The following is a 20736-nucleotide window of genomic DNA, read 5'->3' on the forward strand; positions in this document are numbered from 1 at the left end:
ACACTTTATCTCTAAGGCAAACAAGGAGATAAGGCATGGAGGGAAAACGAATTTAAAAGAAGATAGATTTGAATTTGAATTCAAGGGTATATGGCACACGTTTTCAAACTTGGAGATAAAGAGAAGATTATATGAAGATTAAAGAGAGATTAATCAATCTCCCAAAGATGCACACGGCTAGAAACAAGGAAAGAAGATAGGAAGCTCAATCTTTTAAGGTGCACAAGGCTATAAAATAGGGAATCCTAATCTCATCTCCAACCAACAACAAATCAGATTGGATTCAAATTAAATATGATTAGTTCCTCAAGATGAAGTCAAATTGATCAAGTCTCTTCCTTCTCCTCAACAAATTCGGCCAACCATCCACCAAAACCGAATTACACTCAAGACTAAGTCAAACAAGCAATTCAGCTCAACCAATTGATATTACTTAGGATTTTATTTTTATGTTTATTAGAAGATAATTTGATTTCTATCTTCTATTTTATCTATTCAGCCAAGGCAACTTTGCCTATTTATAGTTTGATCAAATCATTAATAAAGGTTAAGTTTTATTTTGAGTAAATTTGAATTGTTTTAGTTGAGAGCACTTCTCCTAAACCTAGGTTGGCCGTGGCCACCACCATACTTGTTCTTATCAAGCATCCTTGCTTGTGGCGAACCCCATAGCTTATCAAGCAGCATTGCTTGTGGCGCTCCTCACCTTCCATTCTTTTCCACCTTCACCTTCATCCTACAAACCATACACAAACCCTAGCCTAATTATACATCCCAAACCGAAGCCACATCTACCCCAAAATTACCCTAATTCCCCAAAACCGAATTCACACATTCACAAATCTAAGTTCAAGCTAAAACGATCCTTTAATTCAAAGGCAGCCCCAAGAGGTTGTCATCAAGTGGTCATCAGAGCTAGTTTTGGCTTGAAACCCAAGTCATGGCCAATGAGGCCAACCAAAGGACAAATCACTTTACCCTAAACAACCACAAATCATCATCTACAATTACAAGCCAAAAACCCTTAACTCAAACCCCTACAACCCTAAAATTACCAAACCAAACCGAGGCCATAAAACCTCAAACCATACACAAACCCTAGCCTACTTATACAACCCCAAACCGAGGCCAAAGCAACCCTAAAATTGCCCTAATTTGACAAAACCGAATTCACACATTCACAAAACCTAATTTCAAGCTAAACGATCCTATAATTCTAAGGCAGCCCCTTGAGGTTGTCATCAATAACATTCATCATTAGAATGGATAGGCTTCTAGTTATTAAGATTTTTTTTGCATAAAAACTTAGAAGATCAAAAAACCTACAAATATTCTACCATGAACATTGACTTAGGCACAACAAGAAATATGCAAGTTTATTCATTATATTCTCTATGAATATATTCATGTATGCTCTTATTCTATTCCTTCCTCATAATTTAACATAAATGATCTTGACTATATGATAATAGTATTCATCCTTAATTTTCCACCTAAATATATTCAACCATTTAAAACCAGGGACTTTGATATAAGGTCATGTCCCCCTGGACAGAATCTCCTCATCTCAATCAAATCATCAAACCAAAGTAGACAGCCATGTGGAAATTTTGCACATTCTGTCCAAGAACAATGTTTCAAATATGACTTCTCACGTACTAATAATACGTTGGTTTAATAATGTATGGTCCTATTAAATTCCTAGAAAGACTAAATGATCAAATGTTTGATTTATGAGAGCAATACTAATTATAAGATACAAACATATATCCTAAAATAGATTAATTCATTACCAATAATATGAAGGGATATTCTTAATAGTACAAAAAAATAATACTTTTGCAATAGTATATATTGCTTGAAGGCTGTAGGATACCTAGCATACCATGAATGAGTGCCACCTCTTCCGATATGTGTTGTCATTGTCATTGGTAATGTCTGTTAAAAGAAAGCATTGAAACATCCAAATTAGATCATGAAAAATATAATATTCATTGGCAGATATGAAAAATTTACTTAGGAGAAGGTGTTAAATATTTTTCTCTAACCATTTGTTTTTGCCTTGTATGAAGTTCCAATGACTTAAAAAACAGATAAAGAGGCAAATTTACCTGGCTGTTGCAATTGAAAAATTACAGTTTTTGTGCACCTTTTAAATTATTTATTAAACTAGTGTATTTTTTCAACTTGGCAATTGGGTTGCCGAGTTGCCTATTTTTTTCTTGTTCCAGACATAACTCAGCATCTTCAGTGTAGAGTTTATTTTGTAATAATATTTTATTGAACTGGACAATTCTACTAGAGTTTTTCTATTTATTTTATTTTATTCCTAGACTAAACTCAGCAATCGTGTTGGAGTTTTGGAGAAAAATTATATTTTATTAAAATCGGCTGTCTCATTGGAGTTTTACAATTTTTATTTATTTATTCTATACCAACTTGTCTACTTGTAGATTTTGGTTGAATTTTTTTTATTTCCTAAGCAATGGTATTGTAGTTTTATGATTAATTTTTTTCATTATAAAAAACTACAATACCACCGTAATGTAAATTATATGATATATTTATAATTGTGTTAATTTTTCATTTAAATTTTTTGTAGTAGAAGTCATGGAAGACAGTGTTAACATTGGCATATCAAAGCTTAGGAGTTGTGTATGGAAATCTAAGCACTTCATCAATCTTTGTGTATAAAAGCACTTTTGCTAATGACATTCAACATTCATATACAAATGAAGAAATATATGGTGTATTATCCTTTGTGTTTTGGACATAACATTGGTTCCACTTTTAAAGTATGTGTTCATTGTGCTAAGAGTTGATGAAAATGGAGAAGGAGAAATATTTGCTCTATATTCATTGCTATGGCAGCATGCCCAGATTAGCTTATTGCCTGATAATCTACTTGCAGATGAGGATTTGATTGAATACACTAGTAGCAATATAAAAAACTTCAATGTAATTCCCGAGGACATTTATAATTAATGGAAAAAAATTAAACATAAAACTATAATACCATCGCCGATTTCATTGTAGGAAATAAAAAAATAAATTAAAACTCTAATTGAATGGCGATTTATGTGCACTAAAAAATTTCAAACAAAATCTACAACTGAGTATTCGAGTCAGGTGTAGAATAAATAAATGAAAATTGTAAAACTCCAATGAGACAACCGATTTTAATAAAATATAATTTCCCTCCAAAACTCCAACATGATTGTCAAGTTTAGTTTAGGAATAAAATAAAAAAAAATAGAAAAGCTCCAATAGAATTGTCGAGTTCAATAAAATAAACTCTATACTGAAGATGCTGAGTTATGTCTGGAGCAGGAAAAAAAGGAAACTCAACAATCCAGTTGCCAAGTTTTGAAAAAGTGCATCAGTTTAGTAAATAATTTAAAAGGTAAACCAAGACTATAATTTTTCAATCAAAGTGCACGAACCAGATAAATTTGCCGATAAAGAAACAAAACTAAAAAGGCTACAGTTGTAGTGCCAAATAGGGATCTGGTTTTTCATCTTTTCCAGGTAAATGGTGATATGAAATTTTACATGAACATCATATCAAAGGAAGATCCTCATATAGGAGGAAAATTGGCATGCATAATGTCAATCTCTTCCTTCTTTGGTAGTTGGTACCCTATCACTCTCTTTTGTTCTTGGTCACTGTTCCTATTCCTCCTAGTATGAACATTAGGTACAGGTCTGTCGAATCCATATCCTCTCCGATATTGAAGAGTTTAGTACTAGATGGAGATGGTAACCTATGATGTAGAATTATTTTTTAATAAAAAATATGAAACTTCCATTTACCTCATAATTCAGTATTGAAGAGGTCTCTCAGCCTTGTTTGGGAGTAGGGTCTTGGAGAGGAAGGGAAGAGATGACTTTGGAAAATCTTCTCCTTGTTTGGGAGTTGGATCAAGGAGTTCCCCCAATTTGGGGTTTTTAGAGATAAAATGTCAAATAACTAAATATGTTTAGTAATAATATATATTACATATTATTGTTCATTTCTCATTAATTACATTTTTAAGGGAAAATAAAAAATATTCTTGCATTATCATTAATTTATCATCCTTCATCTAAATTTCATACTCTCAAACAAAGGAGAAGATTCCATTCATCTTCCCTTCCTCCCCATTCCTAACCATTTGATCATTCTCTTTCCTTTTCTCTCCTAATTCTCAAACAAAGCCTTGGAAGAATATTAACATTAGTAGTTCATTTTGATTTAGAGCTCCAACATATGAATTCTAGATTACTCTTCTAAATAGTGAAATTGAAGAAAAGATTTATATGGTGCAATGAGAAAACTGAGTCATTTGACTGATGTATATGGTATGTAAATTAAAGAAATCAATCTATGACCTTAAACAAGTTTCTCATTAATGATATCATAAGTTCTATCAAGTCATTAACTCATGATTTTGAGGCAAATAAACTTGACGTTAGAGGAAGCTCTTTTATGTTAGGTATTTAGATACTAAGAGGTTATTCTCAAGGTTATCACAAGAGGGCTATATTGGTAAAGTTTTAGATAAATTCAACATAAAATATAGTTAGCCAAGAGATACCCATAATTAAGGAAGACAAGTTTAGTTTCGAGCAGTGTCCTAACCTTAAAAGATATGAGATGCAGATTTCCTATACACCTAAAGTAGGAAATCTAATGTATGCTCAAGTTTGTACATGTTCCGACATATGTTTGTCATAAGATTTTTAAAAAGATATTTGAACAATACATAATTGTAAATCAACCAATATTGTTTCCAAAATTGTTAAGTGTTGCTAATATCAATATTAGGCAGACAGGTATAGTAAGTATTTCGTTCCAATATTAATCGTAACCTGGGAAGGCTAAAATAATTTCATATTTCTCTAACATTTTATTTGATTTTCACATCACTATCAACAAATAATTTGTTTTTGACTTTTATTCTATGAAATAATAATCTATTCAACCAAATAATTTGTTTTTGCTCTGATTCAAAAAGAGTTATTAAAACAAATCTATTTCATAAACAGTTTAATATCTAGTGTTAGTTTAAAAATTTATATAACTAATAAATTATATATTATTTATTTGTATTACTTTTATTTAAGAGTTAATGATAAGTAAATATGAATAATAAACGATACAATAATCATATAAAAAACTTTTATACTTATTTTCATGTATATGTATTTTTTCTGTATGATAAAAGGGTCCCACTTGGGTTGGTGAGATAGAGACCATGTTCGGCTATGTTCATAGTCCCACCAACCCATTCCATCTCACCAACCAATTTGTCAAAACAATGGGAGATTATAATGAAATTACAAAAACACTCAAGTTTTTAATAAAATCTATCATAGCTTCCTAAATTTATTATTATTTTAACTAGAGACACCAAACAATACTCTAACTATTCATCCTAAACCCCATTCTTTAATTTAATGCTATAGTTCATCAAAAGTATACAATTAAAATGAAGAGACAACCTTAAATTTATGTTCCCCTTTTCATGATGCTGAATTTATCTTCTCTCTTTCATGATGTTGGCTATGGGAATGAGTGTGTTTATGAAGAAACTTTTGGGTATGAGGTTTGGGTATGAGTGATTGAAGAGTTAAGATCTGGGTTGGGAATTACTTTGATTAAAATGATAGTTTAGGGAGTGAAATATTATGAAAAAATGTATGTACTCATGATGTATAGATATTATGTTCAAATTTTATTAAGATGCTTTTAGACTTTTCCAAGTACAAATACATTCCCAACAATTTATATACACCCTTCTAAGTGAATAGCATTGTTATTGTTATATTTATCTATACTATATATAAAGGCAAAACATTGTATAATTTCTATTTCCTATTTTACCCTTCACATTATTTAATTTTTATAAAAAGACCATATAATCATAAATAAACATCACCAACTCATTAATTAATTATATCTTTCACATTAAATTGAACATTATCATAAATACATAAAAATTATAACAAATACATTCTAATTCTAAAAATAAAATATATAAAAATTGAATATGTAATACCATATAATATTGACTGACTGGCAGACACTTTGTGCTTGCACACACTAGTATTTATAATTCTCAGAGCTTTGCTAAAATCTCGGCAATTCAGAGTAAGTATATATTTATACTACATTTTGGCATATAAATTATATTTATAGTCATTCACTAAATTCAACAATTTAAATTTACATACTTTAAGCAAAATGTACTAGTCAAACCTTCCTTCAATTATCAGTCTATATTAGTTGGTAAAAGTATAGAAAGAAAATAATAATGTTGAATACTATGAATTTATCCTTCTAATCAATTAGTTAAAATTTTATTTTAATCATAAAAATGTGACATGGGTTGCTTCAAGAAAAACATGTTAATACACATCATTTTACTATAATTAATAAGAATTTTAGACTAATTTATTATTAGTACATCACATTTTTCGGTAGGTCCACACAAGAACCTCCTTAAAAATTCAGTGGAAGTTGTGATTATGTTCTTCACTCTATGTTATATTTAGGTTGTCTTATTTTGAATACCATGACATGTGAATATTATACGCGATTACTTATTTAAAATAATCTAAGATTATAAGATATTGATAATGTATCACAACTATAATGAACCTCATATTTCAAAGGTCAAAGGTATAATATACTAGGCCAAAGTATAATGATTAAGAATAATGTATTAGTGTTTAATTAGTGAAAACGATATTTGTTGAAAAGAATAATTACATATCCTGAAAGATATTTATTTTTTACCCATAAAATAACAAATACTCTTGATCATATAAAAAATATTTGATTGTATTCCTAAAAATTAGTCTTTCATTGATCAAGTACGAGGATATATAGTCTAGAAAACAAAAAAACATATACTAAACTAAATAACATAACGATACATATCTAAAAGTAATTATTAAAGAGTAAATATATATTTTATTTCCTCCTATTTTTCAATTTCACAATTTTCTCCCTTAAAAATTGAAAAATTTAATATAGTCCCTAAAAATTTGAAATGCAGATTAATTCTTTTTACATTTTTAAGATAAAAAAATTATATTAAAGTGGGACTGAAAAAATGAAGGGATACTCTTATAACTTATACACTAGAAAAGTTCTCTCATGGGCGTTAGAAATGGAACTCATAAGTTAGGTAATGATTTCATTGTTTACCAATTATATGAACATTCATTGATAAAAAAGTGGTGTTGTTGATTGTGTTGTGTGTTTTATTTATTTAAAAAAACTATTCAACAAAAAATGAGAAAAATCTGTTTTAAAATATAAAATATTGTACAAAAAAAAAGAAACTTTTCTAAAAGTGAGAGAGTAAAATCCACTTGAAGAATTTATTATGGTTAAATGAAAATATTTTTAATACAAAAATGATAAACGTGGAAGTAAAAAAAATGACAATGATGTGTATGGAAGGTGTTACATAGTTTATAGTCATTTGTATGAAAGATTATCATTTCACCATTTTTAATAAAGTCTTTTCTATTTGTATAAAATAGAAAACCAACCGTTAAAATTATATTTAATGAACCAACTATTTGCAAATTGTGTCCTATATTGATGATCGAATTTTTTATTTTAAAAATAGCCTATTTTCTATAAGTTCTAACTAGTAGTAAAAAAATTCATCCCAATAAAAACTAGTAGTAAAATAAAAAAGCACAAAAAAGTTTTTCTATTCTTCAAATTTTAAAAACATAGAAATTGTTTTAAAAAAAGTAAAAGAATCTTTTTTGTAATACCAAAGTTATCTTCTCACCTTTTTGGGTAAGGAACTAATCACTTTCGGGATGCGTGACTGCCCTCCCAACAAGTGTTACTCCCACGAATCGAACATTTGACTTTTTTTATTATTTCTGTATAATTGGTGAGTGGCTGTGCAATCGAGCCATTCAACAACTGTCAATTCTGTGCGACTTAATCAATTAAGGCAATTCTTTAATCAATTAACTGAGTGATTTTCTAGAATAGAGCTTTGATGTGAATAGCAGTATTTGAGAACCGAGACACTTATTCAACCCCCTTCTAGACAGATTATGTCACTAATACCTAATAAGTAGTATCAGAGCTAGTACGACATGCTAGCTTAACCGCATACGCGTGATCCGAAATGGACTACATACGGGCTCTACTAACCCATTTGGCGGTGATGGCACATCCATTAACCGCCCTCCCGTATTCAGTGGCGAAGGATATGCCTACTGGAAAGCCCGCATGAAAATCTTCATAGAAGCCATTGACTCGGATATTTGGGAATCCGTAGTCAACGGGCCCTTCGTTCCACAACATTTAGTGGATGATGAACCGAAAGAAAAAACCGAAAAGTCTATGGACCGATGATGAACGTAAAAAGGTTCAATACAACCTACATGCTAAAAACATCATCACGTTGGCCCTATCCTATGATGAGTTCTTTCGGGTTTCGCAGTGCCAAAGTGCCAAAGAAATGTGGGATACTTTACAAGTGACTCACGAAGGTACTAGCGAAATCAAGCTTGCCAGGTGCCAATAAAATGTGGGACACTTTACAAGTAACTCACGAAGGCACTAGCAAAGTCAAGCGTGCCAGGTTGAATGTCCTGACACATGAAAAAATGATTCACTCATATAGTAAACCATTTAGTTACTATAGATAAATCTTTTACCAAAGGAGAACTTACTAATAAAGTTTTACGTTGTCTTGACAGGAGATGGCAACCTAAAGTAACAAATATCATGTAATCCAAGGATCTTGACTCCATGCCTTTGGCGACATTATTTGGAAAGCTTCAAGAGCACGAGATAGAACTTGGACGTCTGACTTGCACGAAGAATTAGATTGCAAAAAGAAAAGTATATCTCAAAGCAACAACGTCTCAATCTACAGAAGAGAGAGAAGAAGACGAGTCTGATTCCTATATGGATGATGAAACTTTGAGCCTACTCGTACGCAAATTCGGGAAATTCCTAAAGAAAGGAGGCTTCAAACGTTTCCATAAGAAAGAAACGCACGAGTCAACTAGAAAAGGCAAGGGTAACAAAGAGTGCTTCACTTGCCATGAATGTGGTAAGCCAGGACACATGAGGTTTCAATGTCCTACTTACGTCAAGAAGATTGATTCAGATAAGAGCACTCCTCGAGACTTCAAGTCATGGAAAGCCTACATTGTGTGGGACGTACCAGAGGAGGATACGACATCTAGCACCTCAGATGAAGAGGAGACAACCAAGCTATGCTTAATGAACAGAATAGATAACGCTTGTTGCTCAAATTCAAAAGAGGTAAACAACGAGGTATATTCTGGCACCTCATCTACTTCATCTGATGATTCACCTCCTTATGAGGATTTGTATAATGGTTATATCGAATTGCATGATGAATTAAAGAAATTAGCTAGGATTAGTTCTGATAGAAAAAGAGTAATCCCTCTAAATGAACAAAAAATAGTTTCATTACAGAAAGAATCAGATGAACTAAAACTGGAAAATGAAGCATTAGATCTGATATATTCTTGTAATGCATGCAATTGCTCTAATGATAATTTAAGTCAATCAATTGTCTCTGATTCTTGCGAGACTTTGAAAAATGAAAATATGAGACTTAATAAAAACTCGCAAAACTCACAGAGAGTCAAAATATGTTAGACACTATGCTTAGCCAAACCAAAAATGTTGGTGACCATACCAGACTAGGATATGTTCCCCTATGCGTAGGAGAAGACCATATAGGAGACCTATTAATCGACCTAATAAGAAATTTTTTAATAAAAATGTTCCTACATGCTTTTATTGTGGCACACATGGCCACACTTCCTACTATTGTTACATTAGGAAATATGGTATACCTAGTGGCGTATATGTCTGGATGAAAAAGGGAGATCACTCCCTGGTTACTAATAGAAAAGGACCAAATATAACTTGGGTACCTGAAAAAGGCAAGGGATCTATTTTGCAGGTATGTCTACGAGCACATGGACAACATTGATATCTTGATAGTGGTTTCTCGAGACATATGACAGGTGATAGATCAAAATTCCTAGATCTATCCTTGAAAGAAAAAAAGGGTTTGTCACGTATGGAGACAACAACAAAGGAAAGATACTTGGCACCAAAACGATTGGCAACTCAAATCAGGCAGTGATCGAGAATGTGCTATATGTTGAAGGCATGGAACACAATCTCTTGAGTATCAGTCAACTATGCGATAAAAATAACCGTGTATCTTTTGATTCTGAGTGTTGTATAATTCGTGAGAATATATCTAATAAAGTTAAGTTTTTCGGATATTATATAAATAATATCTATATGGTTAATCTGGAGGATGTCACTACTCTATTTTCAAAATGTTTTATATCTAAAGAGGACGACATTTGGCTTTGGCATAGGCACGTCGCTCATATTCGTGTAAAGCATAGAGATAAATTGTCTAAGAATAATTTGGTTGATGGGCTACCAAAACTTGATTTTAAAATTCAGGAAACTTGTGACACTTGTCAAAAATGTAAACAAGTTAAAAACTCTTTTAGTAAAAAGAATGTGATATCCACAACAAGACCCTTGGAGCTTCTCCATATGGACTTGTTTGGACCATCACAGGTGATGAGTTTTGGTAGTAGCTTTTATGTGTTAGTAATTGTTAACGATTTCTTTATATTCACATGGACACTATTTCTATCGTCCAAGAGCGATGCTTTCAAGTCTTTCAAAAACCTTACCAATAAAATCAAAATCAGTTTAACCACAAGATAGTATATATTCGATCCGATTTGAAAACCATCAATTTGATAAGTTTTGTGATAAATATGGTATTATGCATCATTTCTCAGCCCCTCGTACCCCTTAACAAAATTGAGTTGTTGAGAGAAAGAATCGAGTCTTAGAGGAGCTTGCTAGAACCATGATGAACGAAAGTAAGGTTCCTAAATATTTTTGGGCTGATGCAGTGCATAAAGCTTGCTATGTGATAAATCGTATACTCTTGAGGCCTAATTTTTCAAAAACTCCTTATGAACTTTTAAGAGGCGGAAAACCTAATATTTCTCATTTTCATGCTTTTGGTTGTAAATGCTTTATATAATATAATGGAAATAAAGCTTAAGGTAAATTTGATTCAAAAGCTGATGAGGGTATTCATTGCATAGTAAAGCTTATCGAGTCTTTAATAAATATTCAATGCAAGTAGAAGAGTCTGTGTATGTCTATTTTGATGAATCTTCTCCAAAAGAGAAGAGAAGGGTATTTTTTGATGATGTCGAAGGTGCTTTAGAAGAAGCATACTCTAAGGACATGGACCAGGACAAAGAAGAAGAAGAAGTAGAGTAAATTGTCTAAGATGAGCATCAGGACCTGTCGATCGCGTGGAAGACCAAGAAGGATCATACACTCGATAAAGTTGTAGGTGATATAACTACGGGGGTGGTAACCCGTAACTCTTTACGTAATTTTTGTAACTTTGTTGCTTTTGTATCGCAGATCGAGCCAAAGACCATCGATGAGGCCATTGAGGATGTGCACTAGGGTATAGCTATGCAAGAAGAGTTAAACCAGTTCGAGCGTAATAATGTATGGGACTTGGTCCCTAAGCCTAAAGAACATCTAGTGATTGGTACTAGATGGGTCTTTCGTAAAAAATTAGATGAATCTGGCTTGATCATAAGAAATAAAGCACACTTAGTGGCCAAAGTCTACAACCAGGAGGAAGGCATCAATTATGATGAGACCTACACTCATGTAGCCATATTATAGGCCATTAGAATGCTTCTATCCTTTGCATCGATTATGAACTTTAAGCTCTTTCAAATGGATGTCAAGAGCGCCTTCTTGAATGGCTACATTCAAGAGGAGGTACATGTAGATCAACCTCCTGGCTTTGAAAATTTTAAATATTCGAACCATGTATATAAGCTCAAAAATGCCCTTTATGGCCTGAAACAAGCTCCCATAGCTTGGTATGATAGATTGAGCTCTTTCCTTCTGGAAAAAGGGTTCGTGAGGGGTATGGTTGATACTAACCTATTTATTCGTAGATTAGATGATCATGTATTATTAGTTCAAATATATGTTGATGATATAATCTTTGGATCTACTAATAACATTCTTTGTAAAGAATTTTCTGAGATGATGCAAGGTGAATTTGAGATGTCGATGATGGGTGAGATGACCTTCTTTCTTGGGCTATAAATCAAACAAATGGAAAATGACATCTTCATTCATCAATCAAAATACTGTAGGGAGTTATTGAAGAAGTTCGACATTACTGAAGAAGTTCGATATGGAAAAGTGTAAAGAGGCTTCAACACCTATGGCGTTCGCATGCTATTTAGACAAAGATGAATAAGGAAAAGCAATTGATGTAACCAAGTATCGTGTGATTATCGGCTCATTATTATACTTAACTGCGAGTCGCCCCGATATTATGTTTAATGTTTTTATGTGTGCTAGATTTCAATCTTTGTCTAAAGATTCACATTATACTGTTGTTAAACGCATTATGAGATGTTTAAAAGGAACAACTAATATGGGATTATGGTATCCTAGGGATGTCTCACTATCCTCGGTAGGGTATTCCGATTTCGATTTTGCAGGATCTAAGTTGGACCAGAAGAGCACTAGTGGGACTTGTCACTTACTAGGCAGTTCCTTAGTTGCATGGCACAGTAAAAAGCAAGCGTGTGTTGCTTTGTCTACCGCCGAAGCAATTGCTTTGTCCACCGCCAAAGTGGAATACATTGCCGCTAGTGTGTGTTGCGCTCAAATCCTATGGATGAAGCATTAACTTAAGGACTTTGGACTTAATCTAGAAAAGATCCCTATAAAATGTTATAATACAAGTGTCATAAACCTATCCAAGAATCTCGTTTTGCATTTTAGAACCAAGCATATAGAAATTAGATATCATTTCTTGCGTGATTATGTACAAAAATGCGATTGTGTGCTTGAATTTGTTGAAACTTCTAAGCAATTGGATGATATTTTCACCAAGCCCCTCTCACGAGACACTTTCTATGTTCTTCGAAGAGAACTTGGAATCCTTGATGAAAATTATCTTGATTAAAATCGTCAAAAACTTTATTATGTGCTTCGCATGATTAATGTCTCATATGCTTCAAAATGTATATTTGTTGTGAATGCATTATATTCCTATTATGACTCATGATCTTGTATGATAAGCTGTAAATGTATATGTGTTTAATCGACTCACTAATATTCTTAATCGATTAAAATGAGTTCAAGTAGCAAACATTTTATTTCTCACTAAATTTAATAGATTAACGTTCTATTGTAATCAATTACCTTGGGCTCACTTTTTTACGGAAAATCTGGAATTTTAACTATGATTAATCGATTAATCACAACTCTTAATCAATTAATGACAACAAATAAATTAGAATCAGTAGCGTTTTTGCCATTTTTTCAAACCCTCTCTTCCCCCTTTTCTCTCTTAATCTCAAAAGCAACAGCAAAAATTCAAATCTTAGCTTAAAATAATTAAACCTTCACCTACACCCATATTGCACCTAATTTCATCCCACTTCCGCTCAAATCCCCCAAGAAACCCCATTCCCAATTCCAAACCCTAAGCTTTAGGTTCCCTCCCCTATCTTTCTTCTCCTCTCGTACACTCACGGTTTTCAATCAACAAAGGAAAGAGGACGTTCGAAGAGGTTCAAGACAACTTCTCATCGCACTCATAGGCCTCATACTGCTTCATCTTCTAATCCGAGTGCGAGGCACTACCATGGAGATCCCTACTACTCTCTCATACTTTGGGAGACTCGGTTGTCAAAGTTTCATGGAAGGAAACCAACCTACATAAGGTATGCTGATCTACCCTGGATGGCGGAACAAAATTTTTAGTTTCCGCAAGGTATGCAAGCTCATGGAGCTGTGATGTTTATGGAATTAACATGTAATCTGCATTCCGGTTAAATTAGGGAATTTTACGCCAACTTTCGATATAAGGATGGAAAGTATTGGTCTATGGTTTCAGGAAATTTATTTGAGATGGATAGTGATATTTTTATGAATGTGGGTGGCTTATCCACTAATGGTGCTAGCCTAGGTTATTGTGAATGACTTAAGGATTTTGATGCTGTTGAGGTTTACAAATCATGTCTAAGAGGTCCCCATCTGTATATTTAGGGAGAACTAACTAAAGCTGGTTCATTATCTGTAGAGAATAGATTGCTTCACTATCTGATTGCGTACATTTTAGTTCAGAGAAACACCAATCATGCACAACTTAATGTTAATGATCTAAAATTCATGTATGTTGTTAAGGAAAATGTCATGATTAATTGGCCTGAGGAGATCCTGAAGGTCATGTATAATGTCTCTACCTCGCAATCCAAGTTGTTGCCCTATAGTATATTCATATCGAGGATCATTGATTATGTGCACATTGACGTATCTGCCACCATCATCACAGAGACTTATGATAAAGATCACCTTGTTGGTGAAAGCCTAATCCACAAGATGAGTATCTACAAGTATGGAAATACTTGACAATACCAAGAGGATTACACTACCGTGGATTTGAATCTATCTGATGATGAGGACCAGGCTTGAAATCATTTTTAATCAGTTTCAACAGATAACTAAAAAACAGAATTCAGTTATTCTAAACAACCCGTTAATCGATTAAAAGGGCACTTAATCGATTAACTGGGCGTAAAACAACTTTTCTATATAAACTGTGATTTTACACCATGCTTCATACATTCGTTCATTCATTTTTAGAATTGCTAAGTTGCATATTTTCATGCTCATTGTATGTCATATAGGCAGAGAGAATTGCATGTGAGAATAGTGAGAGATAATATCATGCTTAGGGATTAAAATGTCATCCATTGCATGTGATTAAATATGTTCATCATTCTATCTTTTTCTTGCATGATTCTTTCATTTCTTTTAGAGATTTCTTAGGGTAGAAATTACATGTTTCTTCATGATTCTGATCTTATACATATTCTTGATAAATTATGAGATTTGTATAAGGTTTATAGCTTGTTCTTAATTGTAATATTTGAGCCATTTTGTGCTTCACGTTACTCTGTTTTTTGTGTTGTTTTTTGTAACAAGGAAAGTCGTCTCTTGGTGTTGTACCACCAACGAGATATAGGAAGTCTTCACTAAGACTTGGAGGTCTTGAGTTTAGAACATACTCTTGGCTGGGAATGGATCATAGGAAAGGTTTTCCTAGGCGATAAGTATGGTCAAACCAAGGTAGGTGTTCTAGGAATTCAAGAAGGTAGCGTCCAAGGTCTTGTAATTGGAAGTGTATATGTAATATACATTGGTTTCAGTTTTAGTGAAGAAAATCTCCCGAGATCGGAAGGGGAGGACTAGATGTAGTTTTGCAGTGGACCGCAAAAAGAACCTGTAAAGAAACCTTGTTGCAGGTTGTTTCTTACCCTTATCTCTTTATCTTTTAAAGTTGTTTTAATTCCCTATTTTAGTTGATAATTTGAATATTGTAATTTTGCCATATAAAGATCAATTGTGTTCAAATATACATGATGTATCATTTCTGTATAATTGATGAGTGGTTGTGCAATCGAGCCATTCAGCAACTGTCAATTCTATGTGACTTAATCGATTAAGGCAGTTCTTTAATTGATTAACTGGGTGATTTTCCAGAATAGGGCTTTGATGCGAATAGCGGTATTTGAGAACTGAGACATCTATTCAACCCCGTCCCCCTTCTAGGTGTATTCTGTCACTAATATCTAACATTTAGAATAATATCGAAACATCTTGAAGAAATCTCAGCTTAGAAAATACGATAGACACTTTCAGGTAGTAAGTTTTTATGAGCCTTACACAATTAGCGTTCATTTCTTTACTAACTACTTACCATCATATCTATCAAACTTCAGTAAGCAACCAATAAAGAGTGCACCCAATTTTTCTCACCCATAAAAGTCGAAATCCATTTTTTAGCATCAAAATAATTTTACAAACAAATATATGCATTTATTTTTTTAAATAAAAGGAGAGATTCTAGAAACTCACAATTAGTTTTATTAAAGTTTAAAAAAATTGATTAGAAAATATAAAAACAAGCTTTTAAAAGCCCTTACTATTTTTATAAAATAAATGTTAGTCAAAATTTATTTTTATTAAAATTATATTTTAATTATGTTTTATAAAAATAAAAAAGGTAAGCAATATCTAGAAACCTACATTTATCCATTACTTTCATTGAAAATAAAATAAAAATCAAAAAAGTAGTTGGGATTGTGATCTGATAAGTGACAAAATGTATATATTTTCTATCACTTTTATGACACTTAATAATCACGCTTAAAACCTAACTTATAACTCACTTTTTAGATAAACTTTGTATGCTTAAATAATTTAATTTTTGATTACTTCTGGTCCAAGTCCTTTCTGAATTTTGTAGGAAAAAGTATCAACAATATTACTTAAAAGATAACCAAGATCACAAGTCGAGTCACAAGCCACTGGCACAAAAAGAATTGATCAAAAAAAAATAAGTCAAGCGTGGCATGCTATGCACTTAGTTTATTTGCTGAAATAGATTGTTTCGGCATGAAGAAAGGAAGCTTACCTTACCTTGAAGAAATCAAGCTAGGCGTGCCAAGCAACCAATCAAGCTTACCTTGTCTTGAAGGAATCATGCTAGGCGTGCCAAGCAACCAGCCATGCTTAACTTAAGATTGTTTCGGCTTGATGATATGAAGTTACCTTTCCTTGAAGAAATCAAGCTAGGCATGCCAAGCAACCAACCAACCTTACCTTGCCTTGAAGAAATCATTCTAGGCGTGCCACAAGCAAACACAAACCAAGTAGGAGGTGTCACCATGCATGAGAAGCTAGTTGGCTAGGAGTGTAAGCTACTTGGCCTAGCCCACAATAAGTTGGACCAACTAGGAGGAGGCTAAGCTTTTGACCAACAGCTTAGCACATGCGCAAACCGCCCCAAATAAAGCAAAGGTGGGTGTTAGGCACACCAAACACCATGTTAGGCACCCCACACATGTGCCAGAAAAGGAGACCTTGTCTTCACACAATTTCATCACCATTCATACAATGTACATACCATTTCAATTCCTCAATTTTTAGAGTATTCTTTCATAGAAATTAAGAGGGAATAAAGTTGGCAAATGATATGCAAAAACTTGATTTTGTATCATCATTTAGAACCAAAAACATCCAATCTTTGGATGACTAATGCCACTAAACGGTTTAGACTATGGTATAATTTCTTAAAATCTTTTGTATCATCATTGATTCATTTACGCAAGTTACTAATTTGGTTATATTGATCCTTTAAGAATGTCTTAATGCGGTTTTAGCTTGATCACCTAAAACTTGATTCAAAGATACAAAATGCTTCTTCTTAAAGTGTTGATGACAAGTGAACTAAAAAGTAGAACATACACCTTAGTTCACTTGCCACACTAGCATTTATTTTAAGCAACTTGTATTCAAGGCTAATCAATGTTAATGAATCTGAAGTAGCGTGTGACAACCTACTTTGACGTGAGATAGTTAACTATTGGTTAGTGCATTATACAAGGTTTGAAAATCATCTTTCCTAGGTTGGGACACTGAGAGGAAAGTTAAGAACATGGTGTGTGGTTTAACAAAGGTATAACACATAATTTGCATAAAGTATCATGTTGATATTGTTCAAGAAATCATTTCACCAGTCTAACCATATTCTTATTCTGAATTTGTAAATTTGTAGTTTCTTTACTTTGTCATTTTTATTACCTTTATAAAATCACAAAATCAACTTATTATCAACTCTTGCAATTGATAAAAGATATATAGTATGAATACATTTCTATTAAGCAATTCTTTGTGGTTCGATATAATCCTATACTATACTACAATTGAATCTTGAAAGAGATTTAATAGTAAATATAATAAAGGTATTATTATAAAAAACTTTTTAAAAATGTTTTTAAATTGATTTTTAAAAATGATTTATTAAATAATAATTTTAAAAGGATTTTTCCTTCAAAAAAATGTTATAGTTCAAATTAAAAAAAAAAATTGGATTGAATGTCCATCCATCGAGTCCATTAAAATGGATATATAGACGGAATAGATGGATTGGAATCCATTCGATATGGATAGATTGGTGGATGACTTTCCATCCATTATGATCCAAATCAATGTCCATCCTAATCCATCCAATTACCACCCTTATTTAAGGTGTTATTATTTAATAAAATAAATCCTATTTTAATAAATAAATCACAAATATGTCTCTTAATAATATTATGCAAAAAATAAAATGATAACAATAATATATATTTTGTGATAATATTTGTAAGCATAAAAATAACAAAAAGTCAAGGACATCCCTTTTATATAGCAATTAATTAACAATTTTTTTTTTCAAATTGAGTAAGTATTATCACTAATTAAGAATAGTAACTAGAAATCCTCAATAATTAAAATGTCATTTAATAAAAGAATTATTTGCATCAGAAGTTTTTTTATATGACAACTTTTTTTTATAATTATTTACTAAACATATAATTTTTTTTTTGGGATTAATTAAAGATAGAGGATGACTGTGGTCTCACTTATCATTCTTGTATCATATTTGAATGATCGTTTTGCAACATTTCTATTCAACCAATTTAATTCCTAATTAACAATAAAAATATTTTTCTTAATTTAATTAATAATCGACAGTAATAAAAATGACAAAGTAAAGAGTGTTATTTAAAATATTAGCTTAAGATGAGATGCAGTGCGAACATTAGCTTCTTCCCTTTCATCATTCTTGAAGCAAGCCATAATTATTAATATATTTTAAAAATCTTTAGCTTCTGCTACTTCAACTTTCTTGAATGAGACAAATTCTTTAAATTTCTTTAAGGTGGGATGCGGTGCGGATATTAGGTTTTGCTGTTACACTCTTCTTAAAATGAAAAACATATAAATCAACCATTTTTTTTATCAAACAAATCTATCACTCATTTTTTTTAAAAACCTAACTATGTAGTCTTAATTTTCTAAAGCATATAGGGATATATTGGAGCAAGATTAATTTTGTTAGACACAACACTAAATTATTTTGTTTAAACAATTTAATTTTAATAAATCAATGGTATTTAATTATGCAATTAGCTAGGGTACTGTTTTATTACGGGCGAACGAGATCTTAATATCTTCATCGATCTGTAATCGATTCCCGAGCTCGAAATCTCTAACTCAAAGAATATTTTATCCAATTTGGACTTAAGTAGAGTTTTTTATGTTTAAACCGCATAATATGTAGTAACGACTCCTAAGAGGTGCGTAGACAAAATCTGGGTGCGAAATTTTCTACCAATATTATTATTTTTTTACCCGATATTAAAAAAATACTTTTTGGTTTAGGTTAAAAGAAAGAACTCTTCATGTTTGATAAAAATCAATGGAATATGAGAAAATGGTTCATGACTAAATAGAAAACTTTAATATCAAGTAAAAAATTTATATATTAAAAAATGAAATATTCCTATCTAATAATACTTAAATTTGTGTTAGCATACATGAAATTGGAGTAGTTTCAAAATAACACGAATGAAGGGTAATTAGGTAATTGCACAAGTGTGATTTTACATACCAGTTTTGTTCTTTTTATTGTTTCACATGTCAATAAATATATATATATATATATATATATATATATATATATATATATATATATATATATATATATATATATATATATATATATATATATATATATATATATATATATATATATATATATATATATATATATATATATATATTTATTGACATGTGAAACAATAAAAAGAACAAAACTGGTATGTAAAATCACACTTGTGCAATTACCTAATTACCCTTCATTCGTGTTATTTTGAAACTACTCCAATTTCATGTATGCTAACACAAATTTAAGTATTATTAGATAGGAATATTTCATTTTTTAATATATAAATTTTTTACTTGATATTAAAGTTTTCTATTTAGTCATGAACCATTTTCTCATATTCCATTGATTTTTATCAAACATGAAGAGTTCTTTCTTTTAACCTAAACCAAAAAGTATTTTTTTAATATCGGGTAAAAAAATAATAATATTGGTAGAAAATTTCGCACCCAGATTTTGTCTACGCACCTCTTAGGAGTCGTTACTACATATTATGCGGTTTAAACATAAAAAACTCTACTTAAGTCCAAATTGGATAAAATATTCTTTGAGTTAGAGATTTCGAGCTCGGGAATCGATTACAGATCGATGAAGATATTAAGATCTCGTTCGCCCGTAATAAAACAGTACCCTAGCTAATTGCATAATTAAATACCATTGATTTATTAAAATTAAATTGTTTAAACAAAATAATTTAGTGTTGTGTCTAACAAAATTAATCTTGCTCCAATATATCCCTATATGCTTTAGAAAATTAAGACTACATAGTTAGGTTTTTAAAAAAAATGAGTGATAGATTTGTTTGATAAAAAAAATGGTTGATTTATATGTTTTTCATTTTAAGAAGAGTGTAACAGCAAAACCTAATATCCGCACCGCATCCCACCTTAAAGAAATTTAAAGAATTTGTCTCATTCAAGAAAGTTGAAGTAGCAGAAGCTAAAGATTTTTAAAATATATTAATAATTATGGCTTGCTTCAAGAATGATGAAAGGGAAGAAGCTAATGTTCGCACTGCATCTCATCTTAAGCTAATATTTTAAATAACACTCTTTACTTTGTCATTTTT

This window comes from Lupinus angustifolius, chromosome LG01 (assembly GCF_001865875.1).
Source record: "Lupinus angustifolius cultivar Tanjil chromosome LG01, LupAngTanjil_v1.0, whole genome shotgun sequence".
Lineage (NCBI taxonomy): Eukaryota > Viridiplantae > Streptophyta > Magnoliopsida > Fabales > Fabaceae > Lupinus > Lupinus angustifolius.